General features: G+C 34.5%; 1 protein-coding gene across 7 annotated transcripts in view; it reads left to right on the forward strand.

Moving 5' to 3' along the window:
* Nucleotides 1–24,445, forward strand: part of LOC141376138 (uncharacterized) — a 1,062,333-nt gene that overhangs the window by 737,318 nt on the left and 300,570 nt on the right. For 2 of the 7 annotated variants that reach the window (XR_015499526.2, XR_015499527.2), the window contains exons 1-2: nt 375–574; nt 1,422–1,545. The gene's annotated coding sequence lies outside the window, so the exon portion shown is untranslated. Of the gene's footprint in view, nt 1–374; nt 627–1,421; nt 1,546–5,033; nt 5,095–24,445 lie in introns of those variants that run through there. The other 5 variants (XR_015499528.2, XR_015499525.2, XR_015499529.2 and 2 more) reach the window with 5 other exon arrangements.

Here is a 24,445-nt window from a genome sequence, read left to right on the forward strand (position 1 = left end):
ATCCATCTCTGGGAAACACACACACGCACACACGCGCACACGCACGCACACATTCACAATCATACACTATGGACAATTAAGCCTATCCAATTCCCGTATACCAAATGTCTTTGGACTGTGGGGGAAACCGGAGCACCCGGAGGAAACCCACGCGAACGCAGGGAGTAATAACAAATATTAAATACTTAAGTCTGCAAAGTTGCAGTAGAAGGCATGTTTTACTTTGTATATGTGTAATGATATACTTTTTTACATATCTTTTACTAACTCAATTAATATTTTAAATGATTATTGGACTTAACAACAACATGGCAAACTTGTGAATAGTCTTGATCTGCAGATCACATGATCTGCAGTAACATGGTTTGAGCAGTGCGGCGCTGTAGCGCAAGACTGCAGTGCAGGCATCCTTGAACAGAAATCAGTGGAAGAGACGAGAGAGCAAACCACAGTAAATTAGTGGCATGTGGGAAGTTTACCAAAACTATAAAATAAAATAAAAACGTGCTGGGCTGTAAACTCTGTAACATTCTTACACCACACATCGCTGAGCAAAGAGGAAATTGACAACGCGGTGAGGCAAGAAAGAGATGCTAATTTTGCATGACAGATTGCTGCACTGAGGGGTACTGTAACTTACAACCGATCGTTTTATCCTCTGCACTACTAGTTGTAGTACAAAATAAACATGAACAGACACTAGAAGGCATGTTGTTACTCGCTCAATCTGTCTCAACCATAGAAATATGTAAATAAAGCAGATTATTTTTAAAACAGATTAACAAAAGTTGTCAACATATTACATCAGGGTACTCATTAGGAAGCTAGAAAAAACTGAAATGTTTCATATTCATAATTGTTCTCATATTAAAAAAATTCTTATGACTTAAAAAAAACCAACTGCAAATATTTCTTTCACAATTTGTATTATAATTGTTTAAGTCAATATATTAACTGACTGGAAATCTTAACAATCAAAGGCATCTGTATTTGTTTATTCATTCATTTATATATATATATATATATATATATATATATATATATATATATATATATATATATATATATATATATTATTGGAACTGTGAAAGAAACTGTTACATCACAAGAATACATTATTCAAATTAGAACCATTTAGAGTACATTTATTTTATATATATATATATATATATATATATATATATATATATATATATATATATATATATATATATATATATATTTTGGATCAAATAAATGTAGGCCTGGTTTAGCCCAAGTTACAAAATCATATACATATATTTTTTTAAGAATGCTATTGAACTTCCATCATGACATGATTTAAAATTTACCATAGCACAATGTCCTAAAAAGTAGTCGTAATGCACATGTAGATTTTGAAATAAATGACTTTTTTACCCCCATGATTTTGTTTTCACTAGAATGCAGAGGATAAAGCCGGTTCTGGGAGGTTCAAGTCTTTTGGCTGCGTCTCTGTGTGCCGCATTAGAGAGAAGGAGCCGTTGTCTTGACAGCCCGTCACTGTGGCGACCGAGCACATTCCAGGTTTGTTTCCTTTGATTCGGCATTCAGGGAAACGTGCATTAGTCAGACGCTCGCCATGCAGGAGGCTGCTGCCTTTATTTATGTCCATCATCATTCTCTCTCAAACCAAGATGGATTAGCACGCTAGTGTACTGAAACACAGGCCACGACAAACCTCAAAGAACCAGGGAAAGCTTTTAATGGCTGCAGGTGCACAATATAAGTTTAATGAATACGCGGGAAGGACACATAAATCCTTATGCACACATTTGCAAAGTGACAAGCATTGATTTCTTTGTAGGCTCGTGGATTATGGATTCTTACACTCTCTTAAAGGCTGTAAGAAAAAGAGGCTTTGCTATTTTGTTGATGTGCTTATTCGTATTCCCTACTTGTATTTGTTTATTGCTAGTCACTAATGAAATAGATATGTATTAAAGTCTTACCATTACTTTGTATATATTTCTATGATGGTACTTGAGATATCACAAAAACTTTGATGTCTTTGACAATTCAAATATGAGCTGAAAACACAGAGGCAATCGGCTCCACAACCCAGCAGGTGGGAATGCGGGAAAAACCAGCTCCCCTCCTTTCCTCCATTTACATTTGCAGCCCCTGCAAATTTGTTCAACCACCCCTCTACATACTGTACTCACACAGAATGGTAATTTCAAAGTCTGAATGTTCTAAATCAACCCAAGTGGCTTTATCTATCATGTTTGATATCATTTGAAATGTCTCAGTGCGACTGGTACAATGGTCTCATTCTCTCAGAAATAGACGTAATCAAAACAATAAATATATAACTTTAGGTATCTTTTGAACCACTACGAAGGGTGTGCCTTTCCTATAGTCAGAAACTCTTGCAAATGCCTTTTGTTATTCGCACACCCCTTTCCTCAAGGAGATTCTTGGATTGACTACTGAAGGTAAAGTTTCTAAATGTTCGGCATGATTCTGTTATCCAGATCAGCCCATAGCGTAGACCTTCATGTTCCATACTATGTATATTTTTAAGTCAGGTATGCATCTTTTGATTTTGGATCTATCTTTGAGAATTTGATGTCTTGTATTGATTGTTTGTAAATTGGCTGAATAGTTGGCATAATACATATTTACCTGACTAATAAATTGTTATGTGTGAACATATTTTGCTTACTCTGTAATTATTAATTTTAGTAGATTACGCTGTATCCTTGTTTCTGCACTTTTTGTGTCAGGTCAGTAGACGGACTAAAATCCAGTTGAGATGCAGCATTGGGCATGCTAATTGTATTTTAGGGATCCGACTGACTCTTGATATTGATTCAGGTGTACTTGGGTGGAAAGGGCATTTACTTCCGTCTAGGACAACAAGGAGTTGCATGACTAACCTAGATAGGGTACCCGACCCTTGTTTGAACATAATGTTATTCTAAATTAAGTGTATATTGGAAACCATGGGCTTGGCTAAACCAAAATTATTATAGAGTACAGTAGTCGGTTACATTTATAATAATAGCCCTAACCTCTGATTGGAAATGTATTGTCTTTACTCAAGGGTGTACATCTAAGGAGGACTAATCAAAAATATTTTAGAATGAGCAAGCATGGGAGCGGCCATCTAAAAGTAGTAGTCATCTACCTCTGTTTAATATCTAAGACCGACAAGAGTGTGACCGTGAGGTACGCCATCGTCCGGGGTGATCTCTCTGAGCAACATGAGCAGCCGAATGAACAAATGTAAAAGTTACGAGTGAAGATAAAAGGTTCAAACATTTATCTAAATTATATATTGATATGATCTTCTTAATGTTTTATGATTGGAGTCAGATAAAACAAAAGATAAATATAATAATATTCTAAGCCACCTCATATTCAAATTGGAGTTAGATAAGAGTTACATTTGAAGTAAATCAACATTGTTCACTGGAAAGACTGAACATGCGTTGAACCTTCATCCACCTCCATTGGACCAACTGGGTGGACCTTACAGTACTTTTAGAATTGTTGTAAGTTCACAATATGGCAAATACATAAGGTGTTAATTTAGTGCATGGCATTAACATATGTCAAGGTTACATTTTTAGATTTACATTTTACATATTTATTTTAGTGTTTTTAATTTAAATTATTATTTTTTTCTTGTTTTATTTTATTATTAATAATTACACACTACTTTACAAAAGTCTTGTTGCCTATTTAATCTTTAAGAACAACAAATAATAACGTCACTTCTAGTTAATCGTTTGGTATCAGAAGAAGTAAAGGTCTCTAGATTATGCTTATTTTACCAAAATAAAATATCACCATGCCTTGATTTTTAATTATTTAATTAGGACAGTAAGGTCTGACTTTGCTGAGACAAAAGTAATGACTTATTACTAAAGTCATCTGGAATGGCAATGAAAAGTGTTCTTGCAAGACTCCCAAAGTTCATCAAGATTCTTTGGATTCATCTTCAGTGCCTCCTCCTGATCTTACCCCAGACATGCTCAATAATTTTCATGTCTGGTGACTGGGCTGGCCAATCCTGGAGGACCTTGATCTTTTTTGCTTTCAGGAACTTTGATGTGGAGGCTTAAAGCTGATTTATACTTCTGCATTAAGCGCATGCGTAGGTGCATAGCACACCTCTCAAAAGTGTAACTACATGACGCAATGACTTGTAGCGCAAGCTCTGTGATTGATTGGTCGGCTTGGTAGCACTGACAAGTGTGGGTAGAGGTGAGAGCCGTGCGAGCCCGATGCAACGAGTGTTTACAAGTGTTAAGTTCCATGAAGGAGCTCCGGATGGAAACTGTTTTGTGTTTATTTTATAATTAACGTTGTTGAACGTCTGCCGATTTTTGCCTCAAAAAGAGCGAGTTTGAGCCACTTGTACCATTAAGGTTGTGTTCAGAAAAAAAAAAAACAACAGCGAAGAAACTCGACACAGAGGAACATAAACACCTACTGCCAGCTAGCATTTCGGAAGTGTTATTGCAGAGCTACACACATTGTATGCGACGTGGGTCATGCCGATCACTTGACACAGAAGTATAAACCAGGCTTTAAGTATGAGGAGCGCTATATTGCTGAAGAATTTGCCCTCTCCTGTGGTTTGTAATGTAAAGGGCAGCAGAAATGTCTTGATAACTCAGGCTGTTGATGTTGCCACCCACTCTGTAGATCTCTCGCACCATCCCATTTTTTTATATATATACTAAAATCATTTTTATTAATGTTTATATTTTTTTTTTCTTTTTTTTTCTTTCTGACAAAATAGGACTGTAGAGCGTTCGTTTGTTCATTCATCCGTCCGTTCGTGTGTGCATGTGTACGTGCGTTTCTTCCATCCTTCCTTCCTTCCTTCCTTTATTTATTGTGTCTATATAATAAGAAAACTTATTAACATAGTTTTAAGGTATAATTTTTTTTAGTTATTCATGATTTTGCTTAATTTTTTTAAAGTCAATAAAGCAAAAATAAATAAAATTATTCAATCACTGAAAAAGTTTAATTGTTTTAATATCCTTATGTTATAGAATCAGCTCGGAGGTCAGGAGAATAAGCATGGAAAAATAAAGATATGAGAAAACATGTTGGGTGAGTTACAAATGATATTTGTGTGCTCTTTAAAGGCACTGAAGAAGTAAATGCTTTATATACTGTACGTGTGTTTCAAATGATAATAAGCAATGAAATCATTTCATGGTGGGTGGTTTTGTGAAACTCTTAGTCATAATGAAATGATCAAGATACAGGCCTAGTTGGAAAGCTATGTGTGTGTGTTTCTGCACTGAAGGTATGGTGAGATATTTTAATGATGTGAATAGGTGTGAAATAAATGAAATGAATAGGTGTGCACTTAAAAAAATATGCCATGGTCAGTTGCACTTTCAAGAAACTCTCCACCAATGAGCTGGTCTTTAGACTGGTAATAATTTAAACCCATCAGAATTTCCTCAGCCCAATGAAATGAGGGCTTTTGTTCCTTTCTTTCATGCTAACGTCACGTCGCAGGTGAGCTACAGCTATTCCGAACACACAGGCTGCAGCATTTGGAGAGAAATCTCTGCCAGCAAACCACCGGCTCCCCAGGTTTCTGCTGTAGCTTATTATTTTCCCGGCTGAAAAATGGAGAGGCTCTTTCTGAGGCAGCGCGGAGGGAACACTTAGGGCCCAAATGGGTCCTCGCTAAAACGATTCAGTGTATCTGTCCCCCGCTGCGGCTGTCTTTCTCTCCCATTCACTCGCATATTCATATCTTAACACCGGGAGCGCCGAACACTGCAGCTTTTGAGGAAGAATTAGGGGAAGATTTAAAAAACGATACGAGCGGGCTATAATTTCAAGCCTCTCCTAATGTTTTATTAATCCGTTCAGATAAAAGAATATGAATTGAGGTGCTGTAACGACACCTAAAGTCCATATATTATGAACGTGGTTGGAAGCGTTGTACACGTATTATGAGGGAATATGAAAGAATCTGGAGGAGGGCAGGAAAGCAGAGACCTTTTAATGTGGACCTGAATGAGAGCTGGACTCTCTCTTTCTCTCTCTCTCTCTCTCTCTCTCTCTCTCTCTCTCTCTCTCTCTCTTTCTCTTTCTCTTTCTCTCTCTCTCTCTCTCTCTCTCTCTCTCTTTCTCTCTCTCTCTCTCTCTCTCTCTCTCTCTCTCTCTCTCTCTTTCTCTTTCTCTTTCTCTCTCTCTCTCTCTCTCTCTCTTTCTCTCTCTCTCACTCTCTCTCTCTCTTTTTTTCACGCACAAAGGTTTGGCTCTTTGTATCTGGATGATTCAGTAGTAATTCTGGCTTGAGCTCTGAGAATCGGACACGTTCCCAGGCATGCCGCTCAGGAGGGTGTGAATAAATGAGTCTCTCTCTTTCTGGCCACGTACTCATTGAAAGGCTTTGTGACAAGCTCATTTATTTTGCAGAGTGAATCCCCTAAGTTATAATTCCACGTGTGTGAATGGAATAAAGGAGTCGCTTCTACTGTACCGCTCCAAACCCGCTGGCATAGTTTATAACTTTTTCTTTGTAAACAGAGGCCTGGGTTTAGCCCATTGTTTATTTGACCTGTTTACAGTTTTTACTGTTTATTATTAAATATAATACTGATAAAATGGAGAAGTGCAAATATAGCTGCCTGAGACAACTAGTACAAATTGTCATCTTTTTTGATTTTATAGATAAATTAATGAATGACAGTGTTTTTATAACTTTTCCTTTAAAAAAAAAAAAAGAGATGTGGTGGGATGTTTACTTTACTGGTTTACTGCTTTTTGCTGTGTGATCCCGAACTTTAAAACTAGCCATAAGGGTCAGTTTAAAAAAGAGAGAGAGAGAGATTTTACATCACCTAAAAGCTAAAAAAATATGCTTTTTATTGATGTATGGTATGTTGGGACGGGACAATATCTGGCCGAGATTCAGCTATTTAAGAATCTGAAATCTAACAGTAATAAAATGCAAAATAAAAAAATTTAAATAAAGGGTATCTTAAAAAAAAAAAAAAGGTCTTAAAAAGTCTTGAAATGTCTTAAATCTCAAAAGCAAAAATATAAGCCTTAAAACTACTGTAATATTGTGTTTTAGGTCTTAAATTTCCTAATTTTCTTTTGTTCGCGTATACAGTAGCTACCCAATCTGGCCATTAACACCCATACAATCACTAACAAATATGAATAAAGTGCTTAACTTTTTATTTAAAAACAGCATTTAATTACTTTCCTGACAGTAACATTTGTTTAAATGTTCTCCATTTATTTACTGCTGAGCATACTGACCTGACCTATATTTTTTTATTAAATGATTATTTTTGTATTATAAAATTATAATAATTTTTTGATTGGACATGTGAAAAACCTTTTCCAACTGGGATATTAGAAAAAAATATCCTTAGCATTTAGCCCTGTATAAGTCTAAAATTTAATTCATAATGGTCATAAAAATGTATTAAAAAGTCTTAATTTTAACTTGGTGAAACCTGCAGAAACACTTTAAATATTGATAAAACTGCCTTTAAAGTTGACTAAATTAAGCTCTTCGTAATGCATATCAGTAAGTCATGATTTACTGTATTTGTAGTACAACATTTACAAATATTTTATTGGTAGTAAGCTTTACTTCTTAATATGTAGCATAAACTATAAATCAATAATTTTGACCCATAAATTAGTGTTTTTAAATAGTACTTACTAGAAAAACATACAATGTAATATTGTGAAATATTTTATATTTTTGAAATTTCAAATGACTTTACACTGTAAAACGTTTTAGTTTTTAAAATTTTTGCAATTTAATAATTTAGTTGAAATAAAACATTATATATATATATATATATATATATATATATATATATATATATATATATATATATATATATATATATATATATATATATATATATATATATATATTCCATTTCTTTTATTAAATATGCATATATTTTTCTCCAACTTTGTTATTTTATTAAAGTTACGCAATAAAAAAGAGTTCTTATTATTTCCTACCCTATGCATTCTTCCAGTGACTGCTACTTTTCCCCATGATTTTAAATATGTGTGCCTCTGTTGCCTAGCAACTTCTTGCTAACTAAAACAACTTTCTGTTGGCAAAAGCATAACTTTACTTCAGATATGCCTTTCAAAACAGCATATTCAGTGCCGTGAAAAAGCTTTTACTCCCTGCTTGACAAACTAAATGAAACAGAGACAAGAACATTAGCTGGTGGTCTAACATAGCCTAACTATACATTTATACTCTATTTTTCAAAAAAGGTCATATGTTTAGATTGATGACTTAATTAAATATATTGATAGACATTCAAAACCTAATTTCATTATCTCAAAAGAATTTTTGAACGTAATTATGACATCTGGTATGAGAATGGCCAGAATGGCCTCTATGGTAGTAGTTATATAATTCTTGTAGTTCCAGTGTTAAAACAAATATTAGATTAAATTAAAATTAGTGTGTTTCTTTGTAGTAAACTCAAAAAAGTTTGCCGTTTGTTTTAAATTACTTATTTAAAATGAAACAGCACAATTTTTGTGTCTTTTTACTTAATAGTTTTATATTCAATCCACATAAATTTGTATAAAAAAAAAAATAAAAAACTAATTACTTAATTCCTTCATGTTTTATTTTTTTTACAGTGTTTTAACATCTGGAATAAAGTATAGAACCACAACACATTTATGAGAAGATTCAAGAGAAGAAAAAAAATTAAGTAATTAAGTAACACTTAACAATTTCAGCTTACATATTATTCAGATAATTACCGTATTATAATACACAATTGATTGACTGAAAATGTCTTTTTAAAATAGATTTATTATTTAATCTGTAACAATCAGGAAAGATAATACAGAGGTGAAAAATCACCATGAATTCAGTGTACACCATTAAACTGGAGAAAAACCTTGTCGCAATGCCATTAAGAACTCTAGCTGCATATTCTGCAGAACCTCCAGCTTGTGAATCTCCATGTTTAGGGCCAGAAATCTCTCACAGCCCGGCATCAGTGCCTCATGAGGTCATTGAGTAGCATTGTTTCATGCTGGCTTGAAAAAACACAAACAGTGGTGGTCTTTTCTGTGCATCCTGCATTTCTCGTAGTTCATCACAGCCAGTAACGAAGACCTGAGGTGTGTGGTCAGACACTTCCACGATACTATTGACCTTGTGCTGTGCGATTGTGTGTTGTCTGAGAGCACATCTGTTCTCATTAGCTGTACATTGAAAGCCTATCTTAGAATGATGAATGAATACAAGTTGATCGCAAAAAAAAAAATCGTTCTGTAGTGCTACACTTGTGGAATGTATTAGACTTTTTTTATATAGTTTTTTTTTTTTCTCAAAGGCAGTAATTTGTGCAATTTGTACCTGAATTAAGAGTTTAAGAAATCATGGAAAAAAGAAACATTGTGCCATCATTTATTCATCTCACCTCACTTTTATAGTGCTGTCATACTGCATTTGCGTTCATTTTGGTAGCTTTGAATGCTTCCATTTAGTGTAATTGAACTGAAAAAAAACTAATGTGGTAAAAAATGCTGTCTTTTGTATTCATGAGTGTGAGTTTAAAAAGACACGAGGCTGATTAAATGATGACAGAAGGGTCATGTATTGCTTAAATAAGAAATGTGACAAATTGAAGCTGTTCTTTTTGTTTTTCGCTTGTCTAAAACGTGTGAAGTCCGTATGGTTTAATTCACTCTGATAGCTTGCGGCGGTCCAAGTGTAAATTTCCCAGTAGCAAACGTCCAAAGTCCAACTGCGATAAACACAATCGTCTCAATTATAATCAGCACTGTCGAACCAAAGCAATTATTTTGGGGCTGTAAATCAGTTGGAATCAGTCGGATTAATAAAAGTGTAATTAATATTAATGAACTGCGGTACTGTCAACAGGGGACTGCAAATTAAAATGAAGTTGAAAAAGCATAGCTCATTTTGAGTTGTCATTAATTTGCTGGTGGGATGGAGGCCTTTTATATACAGTACTTTTCATTGCGTATTATGAATGTGTTCAAACCTTGCTTTTGTAGGGTTGAAGTATTTAGTGCTATACGGACATAAATACTATAGATATATTTGGATGTCTATAAATACACTGACATTCAACATTTAAATTTGGTCGTTTCTTTCTTTCTTTCTTTCTTTCTTTCTTTCTTTCTTTCTATTTGAAGTTGTAGCTGCAGCAGGCGTGTATGAAGTAGTAATATATGGTAAAGGTTGTGCTGCTTAAAAAAATGTGGAAACCATACAAAATATTTAAAACCTGTCAGTGTCTTTATGACAGATTAGTAATATAAAAAGACATAATTTGTCATAAATCTGTCATAAAACTGATTAACATGAGGCCATAATAATCATCATGCGTTTTATAACAATATCATTAATATTTTTCTTGACTTTTTTTTCGTTAACGACAGTGGTACAAATTTAATTTGCCATTGAAATGTCTATACATATCATTAAATAATAATGGTGATGATATGAAATTATTTGACTAATACTGCAGTAATGGAAAAATTTACTGGCAGCCTATTACACATTTTTTTTTTTTTACTGTAAATTAAAAATGGAAACTTCTGTTAATTGAGAGTGTGTCCACCTTAAAAAAAAAAAAAAAAAAACTAAAACAATATGCGTTTTTTGACGGTTAAACTGCTGCAAAAAATGCACTGTACAAAGAAAACATTTATATTTCTGTTAAATAATCAACATACTTTTACACTCTCACAGACGAGCTGAAGTTTACTGTTAATCCAGTCAGACTCGCATATGTGCAGAGTATTGGGACGTCACTTCCCGCGCACGGCTGTTTAGAAAAATACAGAAAAACAACTGTAGATTAACTGATAGCATATTTACTGACGAGGAAAGCGCAAAAAAGGTAAAAAATCATTAGGTAAATGCTTGTTTGAATTAAATTTAACCACTCATAGTTCAGCTTGTCCTTAATAAAAAAAAAAAGTCTGTTCTTATCAACAACATCCAATGTAATTCACTGGTGTACTTTACATGACTGGTTTAGACAAGAAAATAATCATTTGAAATAACGATAAAAAGGTTATGAAGCAGTCTTGTAACTAAAATATTGTGATATTATTTATAAATCATACTTACCAGGGTAAAACAGAGGAAAAACTACAGTATGCCCCGGTGTCCATCAACACTGTCTGAGCTGCGATCCCCTTCCCATAATGCAATTCAAAAATGTATATATACAAAAAAAAAAACCCTGTAATACGTGTAGTACGGAAAAAATCCTTTAAAATATACTGTCATTACTGTTATTGTACAGATTTTTTTTTACAGTGTGACACTTTTAAAAATGAATTTCATGATAAATTACTTTGTCAGAGTGGCAGTTATAATGGCATATTAATGATCATGTTGTCATGACAGAAAAATTTGCATTCTACTCGTGTAGGTATTACATTGGAATTTTAATTCACCACACAACCACTAGAAAAGTATGTTCCATATAGAATGAGAGCGGTATGAATGAAATTCAGACGTATCCATAATTTTTCATTTTCACATGACCAACAGCATATCAGTCAGGTGCATACAGTAGCTACAAAACCATTCATGATTTCTCATGCGTGACATCACGGAATAGTAAAGTTCCCATTGGATATGCAGCTCGCTATCTCTCGTCATCCAGGTACATCTCGCTTACTGTTTTCTGAATACCATGAATTTTGGCATACAGTACTACTCAGCTCACACACAGTTTTTTTCATACTATATAGCAGTGGTTCCCAAATCACCCCACCAAATGCGGGTGGATTTCAGCTGTGGTGGGTTAAAGAGCCACCGCCACTAGCCACTTTGGCTGGTTTAAAATAATTTTTAAATTGTAGTTTTCTTATAAGCAAGGTTCGACAATGAAGATGGCCCAATATTTGTGCAAAATCGATCATATAACTACGAAGCAGCACGACTGCCAAAAATAACTGTTCGCGCGAGCAAAAGAAAGCAGGTGAATACTGAATGAGAGGACGATCTCTCGCACTAACAGCTGATGTGATGCGTGCGACTGTTTAAAATGCATGTGCGCTCCCGTTTCCTTGCGTAAAGCAACCGTGCCTATAAACACAACTAGTGTGATCGGTTCTTTTTCAATTGTACTAGACAAGTTATGCTCATGCACCCACAGTCTTGCTGCTTTTAAGAGCTTCAGAATTGTCTTTTTGTAAGCAACACCGGTTGCTTTTGCTTAAACCATTAACCATAATCTATTAATTGGCCTAACGTTAACCGTGTGCAGGTGATCATCCTTCTATTATCACACGCAGAATGTTTTTTACCTGCTTTCTTTTGCTTACAGTTATTTCTGTTATTATGGTTTAATTATCATTTTTTAAAATAGCATTTCTACAGTAGGAGATTAACTCCCCATTTATGTGTAGATAACGGGTGATCTGGGACCTTTAGTCAGGACAGATCACTGTGCATAGTTTAGATACATGACAATAATTGTTTTTTAAATGTCAGTTGTTTTTTTCTTTTTTTTTTCTTTTTAAAAAAAATGTTTTGTTAAATAAAAAGTATAGTATACAGCAATATTTTGCTTATTTTGACATTTAAAATGTGTAGCTAAGAAATAATTATTAATTTATAATTATGGTCAGAGATCAATTTGGTAAATCTTTAATTGAAAAATCTTTAATGTAAAAACTTATGTGAAATAAAAAACTAATTTTAATACGACACTATGAAACCCTGACCCATGTGCTCATGCTCATTGAGCAAGCTCATATACAACACAAAGTAAAATGAATGAGGAGGCATGTGGACATAACACAAAATGTAAAAAAAAAAACAAAAACAAAAAAAAGTTATTTTAGCATGCCAAAGTCAAGTTTATGCATATAAAATATCTTTTCCCAGCAACTAAATTGTGGCTAGTGAAAATGGCGAGTGGCTAGTAATGTTGGAAAACCAGTAGTCACAGTATGTATGTATGTATGTATGTATGTATGTATGTATGTATGTATGTATGTATGTATGTATGTATGTATGTATGTATGTATGTATGTATGCATGTATGTATGTATGTATGTGTACTGTATGTACGTATGTATGTATCAACCTATATATATATATATATATATATATATATATATATATATATATATATATATATATATATATATATATATATATAGGATGATACATTCATACATACATACATACATACATACATACATAGATACATACATACAGCACACACACACACACATATATATATAGGTAGGTATATGTGTAGGTATTTTGTCCATACAGGAGAAAAAATAGTAGTTAATACTTACATTTCAAAAAAAACAACATGCAAATAAAATGCCATCAGCCTTTAATAATTTTTTTTTTCCATTTGATTGCAACCCCAAGGTTGATTACATTATATTAAAGACACTGTAATAGAGTCAGATGCAGCAGATTGATTTTATGCCACCAGGTTAAACTTTCTGACACCTTTACGTCACTCACATATAAAGGCCATGACTGAACATGGAGGAATGTCTCATGTCTTAGAGTGGTGTTCTCTTAAATTAAAAAAATAACAGACTTGGGCCTATTATTGTATGTCTGTGCTGTTGCATGCAACCACTTATTGGGGGTCCTGAGTCACTGGCATTGTTATTTTTGGGGTCGCGGGCTGAAAAGTTTGGGAACCCCTGCTATAAAGGGAAGTATTCAATTTCAGATGGAGCGAAAGTCATGTTTGATGTGTTGTTTATGTCAAGATGTCATAACAAAGACATCTCAAGTAATGTTATGTTGGTAGGCATGCATTAAACTCCATCATATTCATGACAGTCTTATGAACAGACCTTTAAACTAATGTGTTACCAAAAAAGGCTACTTTTACATTGGTTAACAGCAATATGATATTTATTTGCAGTCTTATTCTCTCTCTTATATTGTAACTTACTCTCTTAAATCATACTTTCAAGTGTCCCCCTGTACCTTCATTTTTCCATTTATTCTTTGTTGCTAACAGGATTCTCATTAACATTTCTAAGCTGTGCATTTCAAAAGAAGATCTAAACCAGTATTGTACTGTATATTTGCTGTTTTATTTTTTACACCTATTTGTGTGAGCAGATTTCATGCTCCTGCTCCTCTGAGGGGAATGGCTTTGACATCTGCACACTTCTATAATGGTCACTGCAGTCCCTTCGGAGTAAACTCTTGTACACACTTCTGATTTGAGCGCTCCTGCAAACGGCATCACCGACCTGCATAGTGTGTTCAATACGTGCTTGGATCGCTGGGAGGAGGAAGGCCATTTTAACTGAGATGTAGCTTGTTCCTAATGAAAACTTATGGGGTTTGCTGTTTTGCTGAGTCTTCAGAAAGCAACTGACCAATTAGGTCTCATAGGAAAGCCCAAGCACTCAGTGTAGGTGAGCAATAAACAACAAAAATACATCTGGAGATTAAACCCTGATGCAACTCTGTAAACAATTAGAGCTTTGTTGCATCATTGGCCTCCGTGAGCCTTAAACACTATGTGCCGAGTGAGAAGACCTCACAGATTTGCCTATTGTCTGTACGTGAAACCTCAGGAAATCTTGTGTTACTTATGGCATCAAATATTGGTCTTTTCATTCCTCTCTGTTCTTTAGGTCATCAACACATGTTTGTTGGGATTCAAACAGCATGTGATTTTGTTTAAACACTTTAACAATGGGGAAAACAATCTAGTGACTCATAGAGATGCACTTTTAAAAGTCTAGCTTTTTCAGTGCTATATTTTTAAAACAAAATGTTGCGCAACATGCAGCAAACATAACATGAGACATATGCTCAAAGACCTCCATGTATTTACATAGACAAACTACAGAAAGCATTGCAGCTGGATAGTGGAAAACAGTATTCTGTTAAAACAGGCATCTAAAGTGAGCATTATTTGTTGCAACCAGTCCATTTAGATTTTTGTGATGTGATATTTCTAGGGGCACTTATAAAAGTGAAGCTATATTTTCCCTTTTTTTAAGTGATGCTAGCATTTTAACATTAAGGGCATTAAAAAAATAGTTTTTACATTATATATTGTCATTGCTGGTTCCATAAGAACTTTTAGGGTTCATAAAATGTTTCCATCCATCAATGAAAATGGTTTGCAACAATATTAATGTATTTACAATCAAAGTACTAATATTATCAATACACACAAATAAATGTTTCTATACTTAATAAATAAAAATAACTTGTTTATGGCATTACTTCAAAACTTGAATTTTGCTGCCTTCATGTTTATAGGTGTAGATTTACACTTAATAGATCTTTAGATATTGGCTTATGTTGGTATACAGCGCTCAGCATTTAGAAGTACACCCCTCACAAATCTATCTTTTAAATTCACATTTTTAATAGGAAGCTATACAATATTATATTTGTGAATGTACATTAGATTAGTCAGTAGTGAAGCCAAATCTGGAGCTTATCTAACAAAATAACTTACAATAACAGTGCAAAAACTAGTACACTCAAATTTATGTTTAGAAAAAATGTTAAAAACTAACTTAATAAAAAGGACAAATCAAGAGAAGCAAAAAGAAAAAAAAATTGAGAAATTTAGTTGAAGGTTGTAATTTTTTTTTCAGAATTTCAATATTTTTTTCTTTCCATTTCTAAGTATGTATGGTGACTAAAATATTATTTTAATAAATATTTTTGTTTAATAAATCTGTTTTGTTTAAATGCCCCAAAATACATTGCCTAAGTTCACTGAGAAATGGATCTAAATATTCATTTTTCAAAATGGGGTGTATTCAATTATGCTGCTGAGCACTGTATATTTTCATAATTGCATTTATTTAATGAATTGTTCCCCATTTATATACATATATTTAACAATCAAACAAACATAAACCTTTATTAAATAAGTCAATTGTGTCTTGTTTAATTTTTTCTCAAAATATCTCATACGTTAGCGTGAAGTGTTTTAAACTTGCCCACATTTAAAAGTTTAACAAGGTTAAGATTACTGAATAATCCAGTGCGCATTTTCTCCCAAACCATATTGAGAAATCCAAACTGCATGCCAGCATCTATTTTTGTAATGTAAGACTTTTCTCTGCCCTGCTTTCATATTCTCCGTGCTTCGATCAGCTCATCTTGCATTTTCTAATCACTCCCATGATGCCTTTCTCCTGACCCATCACCTCTGCCAAATTAAAGTCCCCCTTTTCCATCTTTCCCGGCCGGTGTCATCAGGCATAGAGAGGGCACAGCAATCGTCGGGGTGGTCCCGTTTGATTTGATTGTCTTCTGGATTGATTTGAGCGCATGCAGGAGTTCAAGTGTGATCCAGGGACTCATCTTGCTGTGTCGTGTGAAGTTTGTCAGCTGGAAATCATGGTGTCGGGGCAGACGCTCTCCACGGGGACGGAAGCAGATGCATAGTGCAGCTCTGGTGGGGAATATTGATGGGAAATGAGTGTATGCATGTGGAAGAGGTGGAGAAAAGATGGATATCACTGTATGTGCAAATATCAGGGCTGTACTGCAAAACTTCAAATTGAAGAATTGGCTTCCTTTCAGTTCATGAGTGTGAACTCAAACTTATTTGGTCACACACCACAGGAATTTGAAATTGCATCTATCATCCTGCATTTTTATATATCTCTTTCCTTTTATTCTGTTGTTTTTTTTCTGTCTGTCTCTACCTTTTTCAACCTTTTTGTCTGTCTGTCTCTCTGTCTGTTTGTAAGCAATAGAGATTACAATTAGAGTGCAGCCTTAAATTAGCAATTTTCTTTCAGCATATTTTATGTTTTGCATATACAGTGGTCCCTCGTTAATCACGGGAGTTATGTTCTAAAAATAGACCACAATAGGTGAAATCTGCAAAATCGTCTGCTTTATTTTTTACAATTATTATAGATGTTTTGTTGAAATATTTAACTTATTTTATGCGTGATCAATAAAAAAAGGTCAGGAGAGGGTTTTCTTCAATGTCAAAAATCTTAGTAATTTATTGGATACAAATGAATTATTTGATGAACAGAATTCTGATGATCCCCAATGCAATGAATGATTTACATTTAGGAGGTGCGCAACAATTCTACATTTCCAGAAGAATTTATACACAACTGATTTTAACAGCTGCAGTTGGTTAGAATTTGTCACTTGTCAATCATCCTGTAGTCCTTCGGCAGCCACACCCAAACATACTTCCTCGTTTTCGACAAATTCTCTGTGCACACAAGCTGACATTGCTATTGGGATGCTCTGCAACATTTTGTCTTCACACCTTTAAGTATATCTCATTGTACAGGAAAGATAAAGCTATATTCAGATATCGATGTCACTTTATCTTTGCAGTAGCTGCATCTACTTCTGCAAAATGCTAATTAGTATTGAAACATGTCACAGAAAAGGCGTTTGGTTAATCTATCACCTTAAGCAATCCAAATGTTTAATGAAATGAGACGAGACCAAAGTATTAAAAAAATTAATTCCTTTTTCACAACCGTTTTGAGGCTGTAAAACACTTACTACACACTTTATACACTTTCCTCAGACATGCATTAACATTTTCACACTTTGTTCCTTGTTTAAACACTTGCCTAACTTCTATCTTTCATTAGCATGTCCAGGGGTCTGTTCTTCGTACATGGATTACTCAGTTAGCTGGATTTGGTTGTTGATGATTTGACACAATCCAGGATTGTTTCGTTATTCAAAGCTCATCTGAGAGTGTTTGTAATAGCAACAGTTCTGGTAGCTCAAACCTGCTTGGTAGCAGGCTCAATTCATATAAACAGGATTGGATTGGGTCAGTTTAAGCAAAGATAATACTGAATTTATGTACTGAATGCTGATATTTTCTTACAGTAGTAGGTATATACACTTGGAAAATAGTAAATATATATAGTTATTAATAAAACTTATGCAATCTGCACTCCGAAATAAAAGTACAAAGACTGATACCTGGTGGTTCAGAGAAAATTTATTGATAATAACTTTTTAGATGCAAACACGTGCAATCGGTTTAGTACAATTTGTGTATGGCAATAGACATGCACAATATGCAACTTTTTTTTTTAAAGGAATAATACATTTATACAGTCATGCACATGTTTTGACAGCTAATATGACGGTGATTTGATGCTTCACAAAAGTTGCAGACACCTAACAATATCGAAATGCTTTTGTGATGGAATATTAATTTAAACATCAAGTTATTTTTACACCGATTAAGAAAACGGCTATCATATCATATTTATAGTAACAAACCATTTACTGTGAATTTTATGTAAATTTGCTCACATGGGTAATTAAATATTAATCTGATGATGTCATAATGCTGCTGTGCCTTCAGCTAATCGTTGCATTGCTGATCATGATTTCGAGGATTGATAGATCTGTCCTTCATCTCAGATCAGTTTATCCAGATATTTTAATCTGATTTGCGAACTTGTTTGAAGAATCAAATTAGCCAGATAAGATTAAAAGATCCAGCATCTGGCCAATCATCTTAGATCTCTTAAGCGTGGTATAAAGAGAGCGAACCCCAGAAGTCCAAATTTTTTGCGATGTACATTTTCTAAATTTTTTCCTCTGCCTTTTTTGTTCTACCTTAGGTGTCTTTGACACTGCAGAATTTTTTTTTTGACATTGTAGGGTTTACAGCATTTCAGAATCACACTACTAGCGATTGAAGATTATAGTTGGCAACTGGCAACTGGCAAGCTAAACGCACTCTGTACTGTACAGGAAATTGATTGACAGTGTTCTACAGCCAATCAGGATGCAGAACACAATGTGCTAATCAGGGTGCAGAAAACAATATGCTGTAAAAAAAAAGAATGTCAAATTGCACAAAAAAATTGTGAAACTGCGAGGCCGTGAAAGGTGAACCGGACAATGGCAAGGAGCATCTGTACTCTAAAGCACAGCTTTAAAAAAAAACTTAAATGAAATGTATGAAAAAAATCTCAGATTCGAATTAGAGAACACTGCCAGTTTCTTCCTAGGTTTGTTATTGTTTGGGGCTATTTCGTTACTGAATAATTTCTTTTAAAACAGTACCGGTGTCAAACGGTGCCTGAATCTTTTGAGCCACAAAACTATTGTAGAAAAGCTTTTTATTTGACAAATTGTTTTTATTATTTTATTTGAGCAATATAATTAAAGTATACATTATACATCAATTCATATTTATATATTTGAATTGCTTTAATATATTTCTGTGATCATTTGTTTGTCAGAATGAATGCAAGATTTGCCTTATGCAATTAACATTACATTAGCTTGCTACTTACCTATATAAGTCTGTCATCAAAATCAGGGAACTCTTTCAGTACATTTTAGGGTTGGGCATCTAAGCTATAATGCCGATCCGATACGCATCTCGATACAAAGAATACAATCCGATATATTAGCGATACATTTGTGACATATTGCGATGCAACACGATACGATTCACACCCATATCACGATACGATGCGATATTTCAGCACTAACTACTTAGATCAAGTTTATGAGATTATGTGAAAGAGGATGCTGTGCCATTGAATGAGTTTGATTATTTATAAACCAAGCAAAACCAAGACTTTTTTTTACAAACTGGCTCTTCTCTCAGAGCCAGAGTGTCAGTTTACAGTAGAGGGCCATTTTAGAACATATAGCACATATTATTTAAGTATTTTCAAGATAAACAGAATGTATAAGTGCAATATATATTAAATATATATATATATATATATATATATATATATATATATATATATATATATATATATATATATATATATATATATATATATATATATATATATATATATATATATATATATTTGCACTCTTTCAACATAAAGGTTTAGCATTGCACAACAAGAATTGTGATTTAACTTTTCAACTATGAAAACAAGTTTTACAAAGATATTTTGCCACTGATTATTCAAAACTTAAGGTTGTGAACTAGCAGTGTTATGCTGCTTTGAAACATCACTGTCACTGTAAACAACAGGCTAATAAAATTATAACAAACCAGCAATCTTCTTGCTGTGAGGTGGTCAAACTACCCACTGTGCCACCGTGACACCCATTATTTTTATCATTATTATTATTATTATTATTATTATTATTATTATTATTATTATTATTATTATTATTATTAAATAAAAATTAACAGGAGGAGGTGTTTAAAACCTTCGTTCTCCGTGACACTAGGCTGAATATCTTTGCAGATGAACAATGCAATAGCATTTGTTATTGGCGTAAAGCGCACAAAACTGTTGCGCACGAAAAAAAAAAAAAACTTGCAATGCTTTTCTCACCACTTTTGGAGCTGGTTGAAGCAGTGCGAAAGCCGGGGATGCAGGAACACTGGAAGATGCTTTCACAACAACACCGTGGCGCCGCTTCAAGTGAGATTTCAGATTAGTCGTACTGCCCGCGTATTTTACAGATGCGCGGCACATTTTGCAAATTGCATCTGTCCTGTCATGTCGTCCATCCTTAAATCCATAATGTTGCTTGCCATACTTTAGATTTAAAACTCAGTGAGGAATAAAATGTTTGTTTTGCTTCTCGCGCTTTCTGAGGGCGCTCCACTAGCTTCATCCGCACAGCTGATACGAGTTGTAATGTAAGTGTACACATCCGCAAATCCGTTGCTAAGGCTTACTTTATGTAGGTCGATTAAATTATGCACCAAAAACAGGTTGACAACACTGCACGCGCATGACCGCGTATCGATACATATCGATGAATCTTCCCATCCCTAGTACATTTACATGAACACCAGTACTCTAATTTTAATATGATTAAGACAATACTCTGATTAAGACTCTACCATGTAAACAGTAATTTTTAATGACCTTAATCTGACTAAAGTCATAATTGAACTAAACAAAAATCAAACGTCATGTTACCGTCATGTAGGACTTTTCGCCGCATTTTGCGACAGGATATTTCATACACACATGGCGGTTTGACACTATTCTCTGCACCTATCGAGTCAGTAAAGGACCACAGACACCTGTATCGTGAAATTCAGAGTTATTTTCTTTCCATTCATGCGGTGTCAAATTTCATTAAAGCAACACTCTTCCATCAGTCCTTGAACAGTCAGAGAATTTGATATTTGACTCCCTGTTCAGCCTATTATTTAGGGATGCACCGAAAATGGCGATTTACTGTTCTTGACCAAAATAAAAATTGTTATGCTTTGGCGCAATGTCCATCGCACTGGTTTCACTCTTCCTCCAGACTGAAAATAAAGAGTTTAGATAGATTTATATGATATTCTTTACTTAATATTCAAAGATTCAAAGTACAAGACAAGTCAATCATTTTGGTCCATACAATCTATTTCTGGCTATTGCCAGGACCATACTTAAGATATATTTACAAATGTGGTTGTTTTATTTGCTTGTGTTTCTTACAATCAGTACGATGTAAGTAAGCAACTGAGTTAATCATAAAAAAAGTCCTACAAAATTAACAATGACAATAAATAATATATATAATAAATATGTAATGTTATGTGTATTTATATAGCGCATTTATCATGTATGGTCATACACCCAAAGCACTTCACAATCATGATGGGTGTCTCTTCATTCCACCACCAGTGTGCAGCATCCACTTAGTTGATGCAATGGCAGCCACAGAACAATGGTGCCCGTGCGCTCACCACACACAAGCTATAGGTGGAGTGGAAAGACAATAGCCCCTTTCACACAGTGATACCGGTAAATATCTGTAAAATTTCCGGAACGACCATACCGGTATATTCAAAAAAGCACTGTTAACACAGGCGAGGACGTTACGGAAATTTTATGGAAAAGAGCATTCACACATCCATTCCAAAATACCGGTAAATTCTGACATCATTCACCACAAATGAGCTTTAAACGGCTGCGCTTGTATTTGTAAACATTTGACTAAATTACAAACTCTGTGGATGATCACTTTCGCATGTCGAGATGTTCATAATATGTGCGTGTGCAGGCGCTCACAGGCTGTTTCACAGGCACACGCAAAGCTTGAAGGTAAACAAACAACGGCTTATCATAAGCATCTCATCGATGATTATTTACACAGTTGGCATTAAGAAGAACATATAAACGTGATCTGACTAACTTCTAGCAGCTAAATGTGTCTTGAAAAATATTCAAAGGCTTTTATTCTCATAAACCGCGCGGACGTAAATGCGTCTGACTGTTGTGATTGGCTAAAGCAGACGTCTCACGTCAGCACGTTTTAGACGTGCACGAGCTTATTACGGTAATCTTCCTTCTGCATTCACACAGCGCAGCATTCCGGCAAATTGCCGGTAATGTTACAACTTCTCCTTCCGGAAAATAGCCAGAACGAATTTAACGGTATTTTCAAAAAGGACCTGTTCACACATACAACCTTTCCGGAAAATTGCCGGCAAATTTTCCGGAAAGGTCTGTACGTATGTGTGAAAGGGGCTATTGATACAGCCAATTCAGTGGATGGGGATGATTGGGAATCCATGATCTGTAAGGGCTGATAGAAGAATTTGGCCAGGACTTCTTCTTTACGAGATGGAGCTATAGGATTTTTAATGACCCCAGAGAGTCAGGACCTCGGTTTAACGTCTCATCTGAAAGACAGCACTCACTGACACTATAGTGTCCCCTGCACTTTACTGGGGCATTAGGACTCACACAGACTGCAGTGCAGATTGAGTGTACCCTGCTGTCCTCACTAACACCACTTCCATCAGCAACCTAGTTTTCCCATGTGGTTTCCCATTCAGGTATTGAAAAGTCTCAGCCCTGCTTAGCTTCAGTAACGCGTCTTGGGCTGCAAGATGATATGGCTGTGGCTTTATTTTTATTGGCTTAAATATTATCGCAGATCCATTGGGTTTCAGTTTTTAGCCTAGTGCATCCAGAATTGTTGGTTTGTGCTCAGAATTTTACTTTCTGTGCTTTCCTACAATTATTTTATTGCTTACTATTATTTTCTTGTTCTTTTTGTACTACTTTTAAACCTTCTAAGTCTGTCACATAATTTCAAATTAACTTGGCATCCATGTGATCAGCATGAAATACATTGTAATCCATGCCAAGTAACTGTATGTGTGTGAGTGAAGGCGCCACAGCTGGGAAAAATGGATAACAAGAGAGTTGCTCCACATGACAGGGGTTATCAGCACTGCGAGTGTTATCTATCACATCAGACCTGGGAGCTGCTCGATGTAATCTGAAAGTGCTGCTTATTGCTGCAGATACTCAAACAGCAGACATCAAAGAGAGTCCAGTGTTTTCTGTCTAAACTTCTCTTGCTTCAGTCCAGTACAGTCATACACACTCAAGATTAATTGTGGGATGGGCAGCCACTGGTTTGACGGGAATGTAAATTTGGGGCTTATAGTCTATCTGGGAGAGCTGTAGGCTAGTGTGATGTATGTCTGCGCTGGAGGTCTCTGTCCACGGTCGACGCCACATATCAAACCAACAAACTGACTCTCTTCCTCACTGCAGACTGTTCTAGGCTCCTTCAGAGCACTTTTGTAGAAAACACTATTGCTTAAGAGCTCACCCTGGTTAATATTTTATCATATTCTGTCTCCTGCGCATTCCTCTTTAATCTCCGTCTCTCTTTCTTTTTCACAGTTTAATGCAAACTTCATCTTGTGCGCACTGACATATAGTGGTCTCAAAAAGTATTCAGACACTTTAAGTCATGGTTAAAAGTGTACGCTATTTATACGAGAGTGTCATGCATCTGCAATTTATTTAAAAGGAGAATTTTGTTTTGAGATTGAAATAAATAACATAACTTTTTTTTCTTTTTCTTATTCAAAACAAGTTTTTGCTGTTAGGAAAATGTTTTTATTATTTTGTATTATTGAGCACAAGTAATAAGGACCACTTTTATGATATATATATATTTTTTTTCTTTTTTTTTTTTAAAGAAAATTTCACCCTAGAAGAAAAAAAAATGCTACTGGAAAATCTGTCGTTCTTATTACACGAAGAAATTTTATAACAAGTAAAGCTTGAATATTGTGCATGATTCACTGAGAACTTCTGTAGCTTCTTCTTGCTTCCTTTTCTTCTTCTTCTTGTAAATTATGTAAGATAGTAGACAATGGCACATATTTTAAATAAACAGTTAAATTGAACAACAATATTTATGACTTTTTTAAATGGGGTTTGCTTACTTCAGAGTTTTTGTCTTTACCTTGACTTTATATTAAGAAGAGCAGCATAATCATCCTGCTAAATATCTTTTTATGTCTTATCACGCCTGGCTCAAAGCCATGGCAGTTGAAGGAGGACATAACCTGAAAGGATAAGGTTGCCAGAAAAATTTTTTATTAATATGAGAAAAATATATACAATTTGAAAAACAAGATTCTAACGCTACAGTATGATAACCTTGGATAAAAACACCATGGTTTCATGATATTGTGATTACTGCTCTAAAATA

The sequence above is a fragment of the Danio rerio genome, chromosome 9 (assembly GCF_052040795.2).
Source record: "Danio rerio strain M-AB ecotype USA chromosome 9, GRCz13ab, whole genome shotgun sequence".
NCBI classification, from domain to species: Eukaryota; Metazoa; Chordata; class Actinopteri; order Cypriniformes; family Danionidae; genus Danio; species Danio rerio.